The sequence below is a fragment of the Lissotriton helveticus genome, chromosome 1_1 (genome assembly GCF_964261635.1).
Source record: "Lissotriton helveticus chromosome 1_1, aLisHel1.1, whole genome shotgun sequence".
Classification (NCBI taxonomy): Eukaryota; Metazoa; Chordata; class Amphibia; order Caudata; family Salamandridae; genus Lissotriton; species Lissotriton helveticus.
The window spans coordinates 107222500-107239044 of record NC_136057.1 but is presented as its reverse complement, the minus strand read 5'-3'; the positions used below and the strand labels follow the sequence as shown (position 1 = coordinate 107239044).

The 16545-nt window shown below is 46.8% G+C and overlaps 2 long non-coding RNA genes across 2 annotated transcripts in view; one reads left to right on the top strand and one right to left on the bottom strand.

Moving 5' to 3' along the window:
- The window catches only part of LOC144760619 (uncharacterized), a 70195-nt gene that overhangs the window by 31188 nt on the left and 22462 nt on the right, over nucleotides 1-16545 (top strand). The gene's annotated exons all lie outside the window — the stretch shown is intronic.
- Nucleotides 9736-10943, bottom strand: LOC144767994 (uncharacterized). Its single transcript, XR_013598410.1, has 3 exons — nucleotides 10203-10943; nucleotides 9998-10096; nucleotides 9736-9856 (listed from the first exon to the last, which is right to left on the bottom strand). It is a non-coding gene; the product is annotated as an uncharacterized LOC144767994 (long non-coding RNA).

Below are 16545 nucleotides of genomic sequence, written 5' to 3'. Positions count from 1 at the left end.
CTTTCAGCGGGTCTCTTTCACAGGGATACACACGGTCAGTTTGAAATCACAGCTCTGGATGGTGATAATAAGGGCTTTATAAAAAGAGCGGGGCATGCTGCAGCCAGCCGTACCTTTGACCTCCTGGGGCGCATACATTCGGACCTCTTCTTCCAAGATAAACTGCTCATCAACGGAATTGATCTTAAGATCAAGCTCAATCGCAACAAGGACTCATTCTGCCTCATCAACGGGGATGCTGAACAGTACAAGCTGAACATACTGTCTGCGAGTCTGTTTGTAAAGAGAGTGAAAGTGTCCCCGAGCGTCAGGTTAGCGCACGCCGAAGCTTTGCAAATATCCAACGCCAAGTACGCTGTGGAAAGAGTAGCTCTGAAGGTATTCAGCATCCCTGCAGGTACCCGCTTAACACAACAGCAGAATTTATTTCTGGGACAGCTACCAAAACTCATCATCATAGGGTTTGTGGACAATACAGCTTTTAGTGGCACCTATGGCTCAAACCCCTTCAATTTTAAACACTACAACATCAACTACGCAGCGCTGGTCCACGAGGGCAATGTGATTCCTGCAAAACCCTACACCCCCAGTTTTGAAGCAAGGCATTACATCAGGGAATATCAAGGACTGGTTTCGATAACAGGAAAGCATCAAAGGGACTGCGGTGTAGCCGTGTCAAGAGAAGGCTATGGCCGTGGATACACGCTGTTCGCATTCGACCTGACACCGGACATGGAAGATGGCGATCACTACAACCTGGTCAAAAATGGGAATCTAAAAGCTGAAATACGATTCGCAGCTCCACTACAGACTAATGTGAACATGGTCGTATTCTCTGTATTCGACAGCATCATTCAGATCAACCACGCAAGGCAGATTTTGTTTGACTATCTTTAAAAACATTGGTGAAATGGATACGGTGCAGATACGTGACTTCTTAAGCAGACATAAATACGCTAGGAAATACTTTTTGGGTGTTTTCCCTAGCGATGGGTTACCAGGCGAAATAGGGGCAGAAAGGCCCTGCACCCTAGTCTTTAACACAGACCCGCATGACCAGGCTGGGACACATTGGGCGGCCATGTTTATAGATGTTGATAAGGTTATAGTGTTTGACAGTACCGCAGAGTTCCCTGAGCACAGACTCTATACAACTCCTATATTCAAGTTTGTGAAAAAAGCTGCAGCTGTGGTGGAGTATAACAAACTAAGGGTGCAGGATTCCATGGCCATCACATGCGGGGAACATTGTATTTATTTTATCAGTAAAATGTCACAGGGTCTTTCGTTTAGAAATTTCTTAAATCTATATCCGGGGGATCTTGTTAACAATGACCGTATAGTTGCGAAATATGTAAAAGAAAACACCTGGGTGTCGGTCAGACCTGTGAAAACAGAATATGTACCTTGTCAAAACTGTAAGGGTTTATAACAGTTGTATGTCTAAAGTTGAACGTTTAAAATAAAAGACATTATATTTTTTTTAAAAACATGCATTCAGACTCGTTATTTCAATATACATGCAACATGAAATGATTTTTTGAAAGACGACTGAGACGGTTTGTAAAGTTATAACAAGGTGTTTATTACAAATATTTAGTTGACAAAACTTTACTGCAGAAACCTAGGAATAAAAAATCACACACAATTAATCAAAAATCCAAGCGATGGGTGGCTGGGTCAATGTCTTTTTTTTTTTTCGAGATGTTGTCGGCTGGGTAGGGGTAGACCAAGTAGGAGATAGTCTAGGGCCTTCAGAACCTGTAGGCGATGGCAGTAGGGGACTCTTCAAATTGTCTAGCAGGCGCCGGTGTTCATTATTACCAACAAGCGTGGAGGGTATATTGAGTTCAGCAGCGGCCCTCAGAAACTGCTCCCAGCCTCTCGGTGCATTTTGAGGCGTTAGGATTTTGGGGTGGGTCAGACCTTTGACTAGATCGTACATATGCGACCCTGCAACAGGTTGGCCCTTGTAGAGAAACTCACCGCGTTCATTCCAAGAGGCTAGGTCTTTAGAAGCGGCTAGTTTACTCATCAGCATCTGCGCAGCCCCTCTGTGCCTTTGACCTATATTTTTTAGGAGGTCTCCAGCAAAGGTATCTGAAGCTGTCGCCCCATCGGGAGGCGGTTGTAGGGGCTGAGGGTCGGGGGCCTGAGCAGCTGGTTGTTCAGAGTCTGGGGTATATAGAGTCAACTTGTTCTTCTCAGTATTCCACTGGGTGTAGTAATTTAAGAATTTTTTTAGAGTGCTGTTGTAAAGGTTAGCCTTGTCGTAGGGGTTTAGATCAGTCCTGCTCAAAATGTCCTTAATTTCAATATCCAGGCGTAGAGTCTCATTTCTACGAATATCCCAGGCATTGTCCGTGGTGGACCCCAGCTGCTCCATTTGCTGCCTAGGAACCAGATACATTTTTGTGGCATGATCCATCACTGACCCGAGAGGAGGCTTGTAATTACAGGTATAGCTATGCCCAGCAAGTTACCTATAAAACCTCCAGACTGTTTCACCAGTTTCTTCTTTGTTATGAGTGAGCCCCTTTTATTACTGAGCTTCTTGATGAGCCCCTTCTTCTTCTTCAGAACCTGTAACTGACGCTTTGATATAGGGACGTTGCCTTTTAGGGTGTTTAGGGCTATTTCTGAAATGGCGGCCACTAAATCGTCAGAAGCGGTGCCCAGGATGGCCTTTCGGTGTTGGGGGCTGGCTGTAACAAGCATTTTCAGGAGAGCTAAATTGCGGCGTAGGTGTGTAGACATGGTCACCACTGAGCGTTATAAGGGCTGGCCTGTAAATGGTTCTAAAAGACTTCACCGCTGCTTTTTATAGGGCCTGGTCTTGGGCTTTGGTGTGTAAACTACAGGTAGCTCTGGGGGAAAAATATCGGCCCTTAGTCTATAGTCTTCTAGAGTTTCGTTTTTTAAGTCTACCAACAGGTACCCGTGGGGTTTTGATGTAGCGTCGTTAAAGGCCTCCATGAAGAAGTGTGTGTTTCCGGGGTACATCTGTTTAGCTATGACAGCTATTTGTTGTTTGTCCCGAGGGTTTTTAAATAAAACAAGGTATGAAGCGTTGAGAGCTATAGACCTACTGTTCTTGCCTTTGTAAAACAAGTTCTGCACAATGTAGCAGATGCTTAGATTGCGATGATGTGAATATTGAGTAAAAGCTCTCTCTAACTCTGGATGATCACCACCTTCACGCATCAGATCATCAACAATTATCATATTTACAAGGGTTGGTGGTAGTAGTTCATCATCGTTGAGGTTATTCGGTATACCCTCTATAAATTTGATATGTGGGAACCGACTGCCCAAGTCTGTATAAAGAGGCTGCCAGCATGAATAAAGCCACACAATGTTGTTAGGGGTTTGTGATAAAGCAGAGTTGGCATTTTCTAAGAGCTTTTTTATAAAGTAGCTTTTACCACAGTTTGAGGGTCCTGCTAGCACGCAGGAGAATGGATGCTGTAACCTGGTGTCCATGCTGTGGCGGCTGTCTCTCTAATGGGCCTAATAACCATAAGGCAGTGTTTTATAGTCGGTGGTCAGGACCCTTTTATCAAAAACAACTCGCAATGTTTTATGTAGAGGCTCGGTTGTGATTTCCCACTTCTTTTTGGATCTGACTATGCAGGGTTGGTTCACGACTATGGTTTTAGCATTCTCAGAATCGTCTGCTGTAACGTATTCGTGCACCAGATTCTTCAAGCTATCAAAATTGATTTTTAGGGTGTTGCTGACATTTAATGTTATCCCTTTGACCTTCATACACACCTTGTTCTTGTTGGTACGGTAGCTGTATGTTTTAGGCCCTGAGGAAGTATATTCTTTTATATACTCGTCCTTATCTAGCTCACTGGTTAGGTTACCCAGATAATCTCCTAGAGGAGGGTCTTCATCCCCCGGCTTGCTCAGAAAAATCACAGAATCTGTATCGTGATACAAGCAGCGATCCTGGAGCTTATCCATAACCCCGTAAAGCTCTAGACGAGCGTGGGCTGTCGTGAAGCAGGCTATGAAAATGTTTATGTTGTTACTCGATGTGGGGTACTCTTGGGCATATTTCCAACACAAAGCCGCGGTATCGTCATCGATAAACTCGCAGCTGGACACCTCGTAGCATGGGGCAAACAGGTACTTGAACAGTTCATCAGGATCTGATATTAAGGTAGTATTTGAAAGGTTTGTGCGCTGTGCAAATTTTCCCCATAAGGAGTTGAGACAGAGTTTGGCTAACTGTCGGCGTGCAGGATTGACCTCTATCAGATGTGATCGTAAACGGATACCCTCGTGAGCATAGTAGTCATCGATGTATTTCTGTTTTGCATCCTGACTAGTACACCATTCAGGATACCCTGAGGCCTCCTGCTTGTCTCTGAGAAACAAATTAATGTAGGGGGCAAAGAGTTGTGTTGTAGTGCTCTTAAAATGCCACACTTCGTGTACTCTACCTAGCCTGTACCCCTTCTCTAAGGCAGCTTGTACCTCGATGCTACACCAGGTCCCTGTGAGCATCCTTTGTTCCTCGGTGTGTGTGCAGCCGTCAACCTCTTTAAGCATCGCACAGGTTCGGCAGAGGGGGAACATTAGCTTGCCATCGACTCTGCATGGTAACACCGGGAAGTAAAGCTGCTTAGGAGGATATATTTCACATTTGATAAGCCCAAAGTATTCGTCTAGGGGCTTAAAATCTCTATAGATGATGGTGGGATGACCCACCGGGTACAACTTCATCTTGTTCACAAAAGGGTACAGACTGGTGAAATCATAGTAGTGTATTTTCTCACCCTCACCAACGGCCTTGTACAGTTGTATGGCATTTGTACGCCCCCCAAATAAGGCATCTCGGGGCTCCAAAGGTGTGGGTAAATCATGAGTCTTAAGAAAAGAGCAGAGGTCTGTGTCGGTTTTTAACATGTCTAACCACTCGTGCTCCCAAAGAACTCTCATAGCAAAGCCACTGTTTTCAACATACTGGGCCTTTGTCAGAGTACGTCTGTATAAGTGTTCAAATTTGGCACCCAGCATTTTGTTATATTCGTGGGGCTTGTAACACTTGGGGCAGCCGTGGTAAAAACAGCCGTTGAATTCAAAGGCTGTCGGCACACCCTTAATTACAGAGTACCCGTCCAGGTAATAGGGGCCCAGGCGGAATTCACCAGCCTGTAATGCATGTTGAATCGGGATGTCTTCCTTCTCAGAGACGTACATGAGCCACTGGATAGAGGGGGTTGAATAACGTTTCTGTTTACCGTTATAGAGGTCTGGCGGTACTAGAGCGATAGTTTCTGGCCTCAAAAACATGTGTTTGTAGATGGACATACACATGGATGCCAGAGTGACGTTTTGAAATGGGTCTATGTATTCGACCGCATGCTGTATTTCAGGGGTTTTGGATGTCGAGGCCTTGACTTTCTTAGTCAATGTCTTAGGTTTCAAGGCCTTGACTTCTTTAGTCATAGACACCACAACATCTCTGAAAAGGTTACAAGCTTGCCGGAGGATCATTACATCAGCCTGACAATAAGCTTTCAACTCTGTTTGAAAGTGAAACTCCTTTTCACGGTTTTCAGAGTACCACTCTAGAAAGCTCACTTTCTCATCAGGCATCATGTATTCAACCCCGTAGCTGTCAGGAGGCGGCATGGGTCCCACATAATTCTGGTTAGCCCAGGTGTTGAAAAAGTGTGGAAAATACCCTTTACAACCTGGGAACCCAAAGGCCTTTGGCAGCTTGCTCAATTTCATGGGTAGGAAATTCAGGGTGTCTATGAAGCGTATTTTTAAAGGACATACCGTCATCAGCATCAGTTTAGACCCCTGGGTTATGAGTTCCACCTGTATCTTTTCACGAATCATGTCTCGTAGAATAAAGAAGGAGTCATAGGCTTTCGAGTTGTGGGCTAGCATGGTATATCCTTGGAATTTGGCCTGAATGAAAGTGCTCAGGAAATCACCAACGCACGTTCGTCCCTCAAACTCCCAACTGTCGTCGGAAGTTAGATGGTGCGCGTAAATGTAGTTAGGCTGGTGTACCCCCGTCTCTTGTGTGCACTCTATATCAAACACTATATAGTCTTCGGTCTTGGTCTGAGATGGACCTTTAACCATATAACACTGATGGTTGGTACCGGCTTTGTAAGATACATGGCAACGGGGACATATCATACCTTTGCACTTGTGATTCACTGCCACATACCGCCCACACTCGCTACAGTCCTTTTTAGGGACGCAGCTGTAAGATTGCTCGTGTATGCTCAAACAGTTTTGCGAGCGACAAAACAACCTACAGATGCCGCACCTCACCTTTAGGGTAGCGTCTTCTATGCAGCCGTCCCTCTGACACATCTTACAACACATTTCACACTGGTGGTATGTTTTATTGTTGTATATATGATCGCAGTGGGCGCACACATATTTGGCCCCCAGAAAACCTTTAAGGTTCAAGATACCGTAAAAATGATTTTCCATGTGGAGGACATATACGGTCTTGTTTCTCACAGGTTCCCCGGTTGTAAAGTACTTCCAGGAACCGCTGTGATAGAGAACTTTCACCGTCACGGCAAAATAGTTCTCAAAAAGACCTATATCACCAAAGCCGACCATTCGGTCAGGAGGTATTTCAAGAACCTCATGGGCTTCAGCAGCTCTAGACATGATGACAGCGTCAGGGGTCTTGCGAGTCATCAACAGACCCACGATGCTGGCCGCCAGACATGTATTGGCAGTGGCGTTGCTAAAGTTGAGCAGCCACCTCTGTTTCTTGCCAATTATTTTACTGTATAGTACGCTCTTTAAGGGTCTGGAAACACCCCCCTCACGCCCCCGTACAATGAGGGCTATGACTCTAAACGTGCCATAGGCGACTAGTTCAGCCTTACTCTGTAAAAGCCTTGAGAGGTTTTCTAAAAATTGCACAGCATCAAAAACATCTCGGGTCTTCCGCCTGGTGAACAACGGTGTGTCAAAACCCTGCCCCTGGAAGCGGAGTTGGAAAAAGTCATTAGGCCCCACATCGTGTAACAACCTTTCTATGAGCTCCTGCACAGCCTGATGTATAGCCAGAACACCATGAGTGGTTGATGTTATTTGATGTAGGTTAACAAATCTAAACTCCTCATAGTGTTCTACGGCCCTAAACCTCTCTACATTGCGAGTGTAACTCCTAACACTCTCTAAAAACAAGGGCTCTGGGCCCTCATCAGTAGGAGTGTGATTTGTGGAGGTGTTCTCTGATGTGTCACTTTGGGAGGTCAGGGTGGTCCCTGTCTCAGAGGTCCTTGTAAACCTGCGGGTAGCGCATATTCTAGCCTTCTTGAGCTTATTTATTAAAAGCCGGCGTTGCTTTGTACTATTAAGCCACTTTTGTTTTTTTTTACGGGCCCAGGCTTTTCTAGATACCAAGCCCCAGCCTATCTGAACAGGTAGGTCGCTGTCGTTGGATGTCTTGTTCATGGAGACCCCCGCTACAGTTCCACCCCTGGGTCCTTCTGAATGTTGCGTTGTTTGGAGTTTTGCCATCCCCCCTACCCCCTTTAAATGGCCGACCCTGGGTATGTTAGACCCTGCCCCTATGTATTGTCGGTGGTGAAGTGCTGGCTTATATGCTTCAGGCGTTGATCTTGAAGCTGTGGTACCGTGGTTGAAAGGGTCTAGGGAAACAGGGGTGTCTTGTTTGAAGGGTTCTATGGAAACATTGGTGTCTTGTTTGAAGGTTTGTGGGGTACCAACTGGGCGTTGCTTGAGCAGTTTTAAAAAGCGTCCAGACTTTGTCACTAACCTCTGGACCGTACGGCTATATTTTGAGGGTCTCTTATGAGCACCAGTGGTTGTGGGGGTCTTTAGGGGTTGGTGCTTACATAGTCATGAATGTGTACCTTGTATGTCGGCCACAGCCGCCTGACACATCTGTATGATGTCTTTTTTACAAACCCCAACCCTGGCCACGACCAGATGTTGGGCCTCCCTCTTGTTGATGAGATTGGAATACCCCATATCCATTCTTATGAGTGCACGGTTCGCCTGCCGTTTTAATTTTCGAACCGCCATCTGTATCTCTCTTACGTGTGTCTTCAATACATCTTCTGTGTTTACAGACCCATCTTGTTCCTGCTTAGGGGGACACACCTTGCGAGGTCTTATAAATGGAGGCAACCCCCCAGTCCCATCTATACTGCAACCCTCAAAGGCGGGGTTGGACACGGGTCTGTACACGGGCATGTCCCATGGGATGGACACGGACCTGTACACGCGGCTGGCAGAGGTGCTGGCCTCGGGTTTGGACACGGTACTGTACACAGGATTGGCAGAGGTGCTGGCCACGGGGCTGGACACGGGACTGTACACAGGGTTGGCAGAGGTGCTGGCCATGGGACTGGACACAGGACTGTACACGGGATTGGCAGCTGGGCTGGACACAGGACTGTACACGGGGTTGGCAGAGGGGCTGGACACGGGGGTGTACATGTGAATGGCCGTGGGGCTGGTAGGGTCGTATGCTCCTGGAGGGGTACTCGGGGACAAAGGGTATGAGGATTGTGAGGAGGTGTCGTTGTAATCCTGGGGCCTAGTTGAAATGTCGGTGGTAGGGTGTGGTGCCTGGTTACCTGTGTTCTGTAAACCCTCTGTGCTCAAAGACCCTTGGTACACCGCTTCTGGGGTTCTACCTATGTTGTCTACCAACCCCCTCAACGCCTCAAGAGAGTTGCTAATCGTGGTAGAAGGACCTTCTAGGGGTTGCGCAGTATCACCTGTTGAGACCCTAGGCTGTGCCTGAACACTTACAACCGGTTTTGGGGGCTGTTCAGGGGCGTGCACCTCTACATGTACAGTTATTCTATTTGGCACTGTCTGGGGTTTCAGGACGCTTGGTGGATCCGGCGTTGCCTTAGGGTTGCTGAGGGTCTCTGCTAACTGTAGCTTAGGGACCCCCGGTTTCAGCTTCAGATGTTTCCTTGAGAGGCGCGATGTTTTAGGGGGTTGTGGTGGCGACGCCTCTTCTACACCCACAGGTGCAACTAACACCTCCTTGGGGCTCAAGGTTGTATAGGTCTCATTCAAGGGCTTAGCATCCTTTTTTATAGATAAATCTAAGGGGCTAGCTTGGGGCTCAGGGGTGCTAGGGCTTTTCTTCTCAGGACTTAAGAGCTTTGCCTGACCCTCTTGGAGCACCTCCGGTGTCTTCTTCTTCATGTTTAACTGTTCTGTTTGGGGATCTGTGAATACCTTACAGGCCTTCACACGTTTTAAAGGGTTGGGGAGGTTCTCTGAGTCCCGCTGTTTCTTCTTAAGGGAGGCCTGGTTGGTAGGCAGGCCTCCAGTGTTGACCCCACCCCTGTGCAGAATAGATTGCTGTAGTTGGTTGTTCAGCGTGTTGCTTGGTGTGTAGTAGGTAGAGAGTTTTTCCTGGCGTACACGCCTACTCACGCCTTTCGCGCCGCTTCCGTTGTTCTGGACGGATGTTGTTATGTCCGTTAAGGGCTCCACCGACCTCTCTTCAGCAGCATGTTTCTGAGCCGCTTCTAAAATATAAACAGAAAATATATATATTAGAGAAAGCATTAAAAAAAAATACACATACAAGCACCATCGGGCTACGTCCTACACAGCCACCTTTTTTTGATATAGGCTTTGCTACAACCAGCTGTAGCCTTCTGCTTGAGAGTCTGTAACACCTCTAGTACTTCTCACGCCCTTTTGTAAAAAAAAAACACACCTGAAAGAGGTCTTTTTGCAGCTCCTTTCTTTGACAATGGTCCCACTTTAGAAGTTGAAGCTTTCCTCTTCAAAGGGATTTCTTTTGAAACTTGCGCCGCCTCTTGGACCTTGACGACGTCCTGGCATAACGTAGGGACATCTGTAAAGAAAAAATAATACCCAACATTAGACATCTTTTCTGATGATTACCTCTATACATCCTCAGGGTCAGGACTCTGGCCTACCCCACCAACTACCCAGCGTCTTAGACAGTTTAAATAACAGCTGTCTTTTTATTTACCTGTAGGAACTGAAGTGTTTTGCACAGTGTTCAGAGCGTCTTGAGCCTCGATGTACTCCATAAAATCGTCAAAAGCTTGTTGTAGGTCAGGGTCATAAGCTGTAAAAGCATACATACATGAGAGCCCATTAGAAAAAAGAGAACTTCTGAGAGACGGGTGTACAAAACTACGTAGAACTACATAACTCTAAATATATATATATACCTGGCTGCGGGGCTGACAAGTGCCCAGCGTTGCTATTTATTACAGCTGGGGCCAGCGCAGGGGACACATTGGTGACGGTTGCATTTGCAGGGTCTTGCACCTGTATTAAACATTAAAAAAAAAAAAAAAAAAAAAAAAAAAGCAGCGGTTTTAGTAAACGCCTTTCTTAAACAAAAGTATCACAACTTCAAACAATTCCTGTATACATTTAAAACCTGATAAGCGGGGTGCACCAACACACATTTTTAAAAAAGCTTTGCATGTGCTGCGCTAAAACATATGTTAAAAAACAACCTGCGCCATATCCTTTGCTTATGGGGTAAACCACTTTAGGTACACCTGGCCCTTCTGACATTTAACCACTACCCTATATACCGGTTACTCTTTTGTAACATGTACATGCCACTTTTCTCTTGTAACACATTGTTTAATAACTCTCACATTTTGAGTGCTTTAAATAGTTGCGCCATTGCCACAATTGACTACATAATGCTTATTCTTGTGCTCGAGTCTCTGCATTATATTAGAGTATTATAGCTCTAACTGTACTTTGTTTTCTCTTGTAACCTGCACACTTGTCACTTTATTTATTACTCATGTAACTTAACGTTTGCTTTTGTAACCGGCACACATGTCACTCCCCTTATGTTTTGCAACTGTGTCTTATGTAAAGCGCTCTGACACCTTCGGGTAAAGTCTGCGCTAACAAACAGTATTTTTTCTGTTTGTATCTTTTATGTAACACCTGTAATCCTGAGTCCCTATGTTTTGCAAACAGGTTCTTGTGTAAAGCGCTCTGACAACTTGGGATAAAGTCTGCGCTACATTTTTTTCTACTTGTATCTTTTTTTTTTATGTAACTCATGCAATTCTTAGTGCTAATGTCTTACAAATGGGTCATATATAAAGCGCTCTGCCAGCCTTCGTGTACAGTTCGCACTAGCTAATAAAACACAAAAAAAAAAAAAACACCTCGGAGCTGCAGGGCAGGGTCCGCCCCCTCCAGTGATATCACCAACTCATCACTGGTGATATCAGTGGAGGGGCGGACCCTGCCCTGCAGCTCCGTGGTGTGTTTTCCTGTTTGTATCTTTTTATGTAGTGCATGTAATCCTTAGTCCTTATGTTTTTTGCAGCAAGTTCTTATGTGAAGCGCTATGCCCCAGGCGTGTCCCGCTATTGTGAAGCGCCCTGACACATTCGGGTAAAGTCCAGCGCTAGATAACAATAAAAAACCACACCGGGGCTGCAGGGTTAGGGCCGCCCCTTCAGTGATGTCACCAACTCATCACTGTTGGGGGCGGTCCTTACACAGCAGCCCCGGAGAAGCTCACGCCGCCATGCTGCCTGCTGCTGGATCCACGTGGAGCCCGGGGCTGGTATATACCCCTCACAGCCCCCAAGGACACCGGAGCCCTACACCCCTCACCCTCGAGCAGCGCCAGCAGCAAGCGGGCTCGTGGGGGATTATTTTTTAAAAAGAACGGCCGCGGAGGCCCAGAGACACCGCGACCCCCACCCCCAGAGCAGCGCCCGAGGCAAGCGGGCTCTGGGGGCCTTTTATTTACACAAGGAACGGCCGCGGAGGCCCAGAGACACCGCGACCCCCACCCCCAGAGCAGCGCCCGAGGCAAGCGGGCTCTGGGGGCCTTTTATTTACACAAGGAACGGCCGCGGAGGCCCAGAGACACCGCGACCCCCACCCCCAGAGCAGCGCCCGAGGCAAGCGGGCTCTGGGGGCATTTTATTTACACAAGGAACGGCCGCGGAGGCCCAGAGACACCGCGACCCCCACCCCCAGAGCAGCGCCCGAGGCAAGCGGGCTCTGGGGGCCTTTTATTTACACAAGGAACGGCCGCGGAGGCCCAGAGACACCGCGACCCCCACCCCCAGAGCAGCGCCCGAGGCAAGCGGGCTCTGGGGGCATTTTATTTACATAAGGAACGGCCGCGGAGGCCCAGAGACACCGCGACCCCCACCCCCAGAGCAGCGCCCGAGGCAAGCGGGCTCTGGGGGCATATTTTTAAAAATAACGCTGCACTAGGGACCCAGAGACCCCCAGGACACCCCAAGGGACTATGGCGCCCCACCAGGAGCCCCCCTGGACAACTGGCCCCAGGGTTTATTTATTTTTTAAATACAAGGCCCTCAGGACCCCCCAAGGAGCAGCAAGGACCCCGGAGCCCTCCATGGACCCCTCCAACTCTCTACAGCGGTTTGGTGAGTGCAACCAGGCATTATTAATTTTTTTAATTATATGCCCTGTATATTATTTAAAGCCCCTATGGTACCGTTACAGTGTGGTTAAATGTTTCTATGAGCTGTAAAATACCCTGTTCCACTCTGCATGTACCCTCCTAAGGCCTACAACATTATGCCCCTTAAATACATAGCCTGCAAACTCTACCCTACGTCACCACCCCATTAACACTAAATACCTACACACATAGCTTTTTAAACTCAACAAAACCTTTATTCATTTTAAATACCTTTACATTACAATTCAGGTCTTTTTAAACTCCATCCTTCAACAAAACCTTTATTCACATTAAACACAGCACATCGCCTTAAAGATTAACAGTTTACAATCCACACTACATAGTACTATTTTTTAAAAGTGCAACTTTTTTCCAAACTACATGTACACCCTAATACACCATTGCGCCATCCATTATTTACCTTCTCTACATGTTGACAGGCGGTGTCAATCTGGGAAAAGTTGCTCCGGTCCATTCTTGCCTTAAGTTCCTTGGGTTGGCTCCAAAACAATCCAGGCCAGTCACTCCCCAAGGTTTTGAAGGGCTTGATGGTGTAGAAATCCACAAAGGTTTTCTGACTGGGTTGTAGATGCAGGAGTCCTCCAGGTACAGCAGAACAATCCACGCCAGTCGCTCCTCAAAGGGGGTTTTTTGAATGGGTGTTTGGCAGTGTTCCATGAGGGGCCTTTTTATACCTGTCCTAGCATGCTAATTAGAAGCCCCCCACGCCCCTTTATGACTTGAGGGGTGTTTAGAACAATGTCATGGTGGCCTTTGGATGGGAACCTTTTTTTTATATCCTTGTACAGTATAAACAGTACAACATTGTTTACTTTGACACCTGTTACTCAAACTCAAGGCCTATCCTGGGAAGAGTGGGGTTAGACAATGGGGGCCGGTGTAAAACTCTTCACCCCTACGTGACCCCTTCTCCTGGGAATTAGGGAGCCCGGGAACAGAATCTACCTTGGGACTCATATGTCAAATTTCCTGCCAGCCACGTCAAATTGGAACTAAACTGTCAAAATTGAGACCAGGAGTTTAAGACGTGAGGACCCTTTACAGCTTTGACACCTACATGACACATTCTTCTTCCCAGGCCCTGGGCTGGGGAACTCAGGACTGCCCCAGCAGCTGTTCAAACATCAGCTGGCTGCAAACCCCCAGTTTTAAAAATGCACAGACATTTCCAGCCTACAACCATGCAGTTTTTTTCTATGCACTTTTAAACACATACACAATTGCCACATGTTTTTGCTGCCCTAGCTGTTAAATTTAAGGCCATAAGTTTAAGGCCAGGACTGTTTAAGGCCAGATCAAACCCTGGTCTTAAACAGTCCTGGTCTTAAACTGTCAAAATTGAGACCAGGAGTTTAAGACCGTGAGGACCCTTTACAGCTTTGACACCTACATGACACATTCTTCTTCCCAGGCCCTGGGCTGGGGAACTCAGGCCTGCCCCAGCAGCTGTTCAAACAGCAGCAGGCTGCAAACCCCCAGTTTTAAAAGTGCCCAGACATTCCAGCCTGCAACCAGGCAGTTTTTCTATGCACTTTTAAACACATACACAATTACCACATGTTTTTGCTGCCCTAGCTGTTAAATTTAAGGCCAGAAGTTTAAGACCAGACTGTTTAAGGCCAGATCAAACCCTAGTCTTAAACAGTCCTGGTCTTAAACTGTCAAAAATGAGACCAGAAGTTTAAGACCAGACATGTCAAAAGCTGTCAAAATTGCGACCAGCCTTTTGCGACCAGACATGTCAAAATTGCGACCAGGATTTTTTGATGAGTGGTATCCCGGCTTACTACTCTTGTGCTATGGTGGGAGGAATGTTTGAGTCAAAGGGAGATTTCCAATTTTTTTGCGAGCACGTTTCATTACTATGTAGGTTGTTGGCCACCGAAATATGCAGTACCCATATTATGATAAATGGTTTCAACAAGAGCCCGTTGTGAGTGTCAAGGAGTTTGTATAATTGGGAGGCAGTACAGCCTCGTTGTTTTAGGGTGATTAGTAAGTTCGGTAGGTCTGATTCATGTGGGAGCTTCAGCTTGGTCAAAGCTCCATTGAAGACTAGGAATTTGTAGAAGTCAATATTAGGTAGGTCATTGCTGGATTTTATGTTAGAGAAGGGGATAGATAGGGTTGCCAAAGGATCTAATGATTTTTATGTTGTTTATTCCTTTCTGGTCCCAGCTGAGGCAGATTGTGATCTGGTGGGTAAACCAAAGGGACGCGAGGGCCGAGCCTTGTAGTTTGTGTGTAAGGTGTGTATCGAGTTGGAGGAGTGAGGATACTTTATCCAACAGAATGGATTTAGAGTGATCTAATGGGAGTTTCGCTAGGTTATGAATTGTGAGAATGGAGCTGAGAGGTAGGCGAGTTGTGAGGTCTATCTCAATGGAAAGCCAAGGAGGAGAGGGTTCAGATCATGTTGGTTCAACCACCAGGATCCCTGGGAAATCAGGAACACTCTTTGATATCGGGCATAGTCTGCAATATTTATGACACCAGAGCTTTTGTTCCTCTTCAGGATTTTCATAGAGATTCTCCCTTTTTTCTTTTACCATATGAATTTAGAAATGGCTAAATCCACAGATTTGAAGACGGTGACGGATAAGGAGACAGGGAGCATGCTGGATATAAAATTGATCAAGGGTGGTATCATCATTTTTCTGTGCTCACCTGTCCCCACCATGTGATATTTTTTGGAGACAATGTGGCGAGGAGATCTTTCATTTTTTTAGGTCTCGACTAGCAGCACGGAGGCGCTGCTTTAGAGACCTTTTGGAATCGCTCCAGGCTTTATTGGAAATTCGTGCATGTTTTGCACTGTTCCCAACGAGCCCTCGTGCACGTTTGGCGATTGCCTTTCGGGAGCGAGCAGCAGTGCCATATGTTAGCAATTATCTGCTGGCTCCCGCAAGGTAAATGCCGTGCACCACAGGAAAACCTTTGTCCACACAGCTGCCGGCTTTTAGTGCTCCACGTGTTTGTGTTTCAGCGCTTGTTTTTAAAAAAATAAACTTTCCATTTGCGAGCACAAGGAGAAGCTAAGCCGGTCATTTCATGAGCCTGTTGCGCTGCTGAGTTTAGATAGAAGCTCTTCCCATCATTGTACTTTTAAATTGCTTGTTTTATTTGTCTTCCATGAAGTAAACAAGACTGTTTTATCAGTACACGATGACCTGAATCGCTTCTAGGCGCTTTGCAGAGGGCGTGTAGGGCCCAAGTTGAGATCACCTCGCTCCTGTTCTGATAGTTGACTCATTGCAAAGTCGGCATGAAACTTTAACCATGGGATTTGCTCACGGTCAAGCTATTTTGACCAAGTGGAGCAGCCGAGGGTAGAACCCAACGTGTGCCTGGTCAAGCTTCTGCAACATTGCAGTGGGACCAACATCTGCCCACTTGCACTGTTGGAGAAGTAATTCCTTCTACTTCCGTAGCATGCACGTGCTTAGACGGCTGTGAAAAGGTAGCATTGCCAACAGTGTGCCGAAATGATCCTAAGAGCTGGTCACTCTGATTTTGGTGAGAGAGAGGGGTGCGCGCTTTAAAGCCCCCAGATTATATAGGCGCTAGGCCGGATGCATTGCAAGTAGACAGATGCCTGACTTTATATTCAATTCAGAAAAGGGGGTGGTGATGAACAGAGTGTCTGAATTAAGCAGAACACTCTTACCCAGTCCAAAGATCAGGGCTTGATCCATCACCGTTATTTAGCTCACTGCCCCATCCCAGCTCAGAACCTGGCTATATGCAAATTAGTCTGTCCCTGGCCCAGTGCATCATGGGAACAGGGCAGACCAAACTACCAAGCCAATTCTTCACCAGAAAGGAGACAAGCTTCCGGGGACCGGTTTCTGGCATTTCAGCCGTCGTCGGCCCGGCTTGCTTGAATCCTAATGGAGCAGTGAGCAAGGGACTCATGTCTGAGTATACCCTGCCACACCTATATGGGCCACCATAAGCGTGGAAGGGTATACTCAGATGTGAGTCCCTTGCTCATTGCACCATCAGGATTCAAGCAAGCCGGGCCGACGACGGCTGAAATGCCAGAAACCGGTACCCGGAAGCTT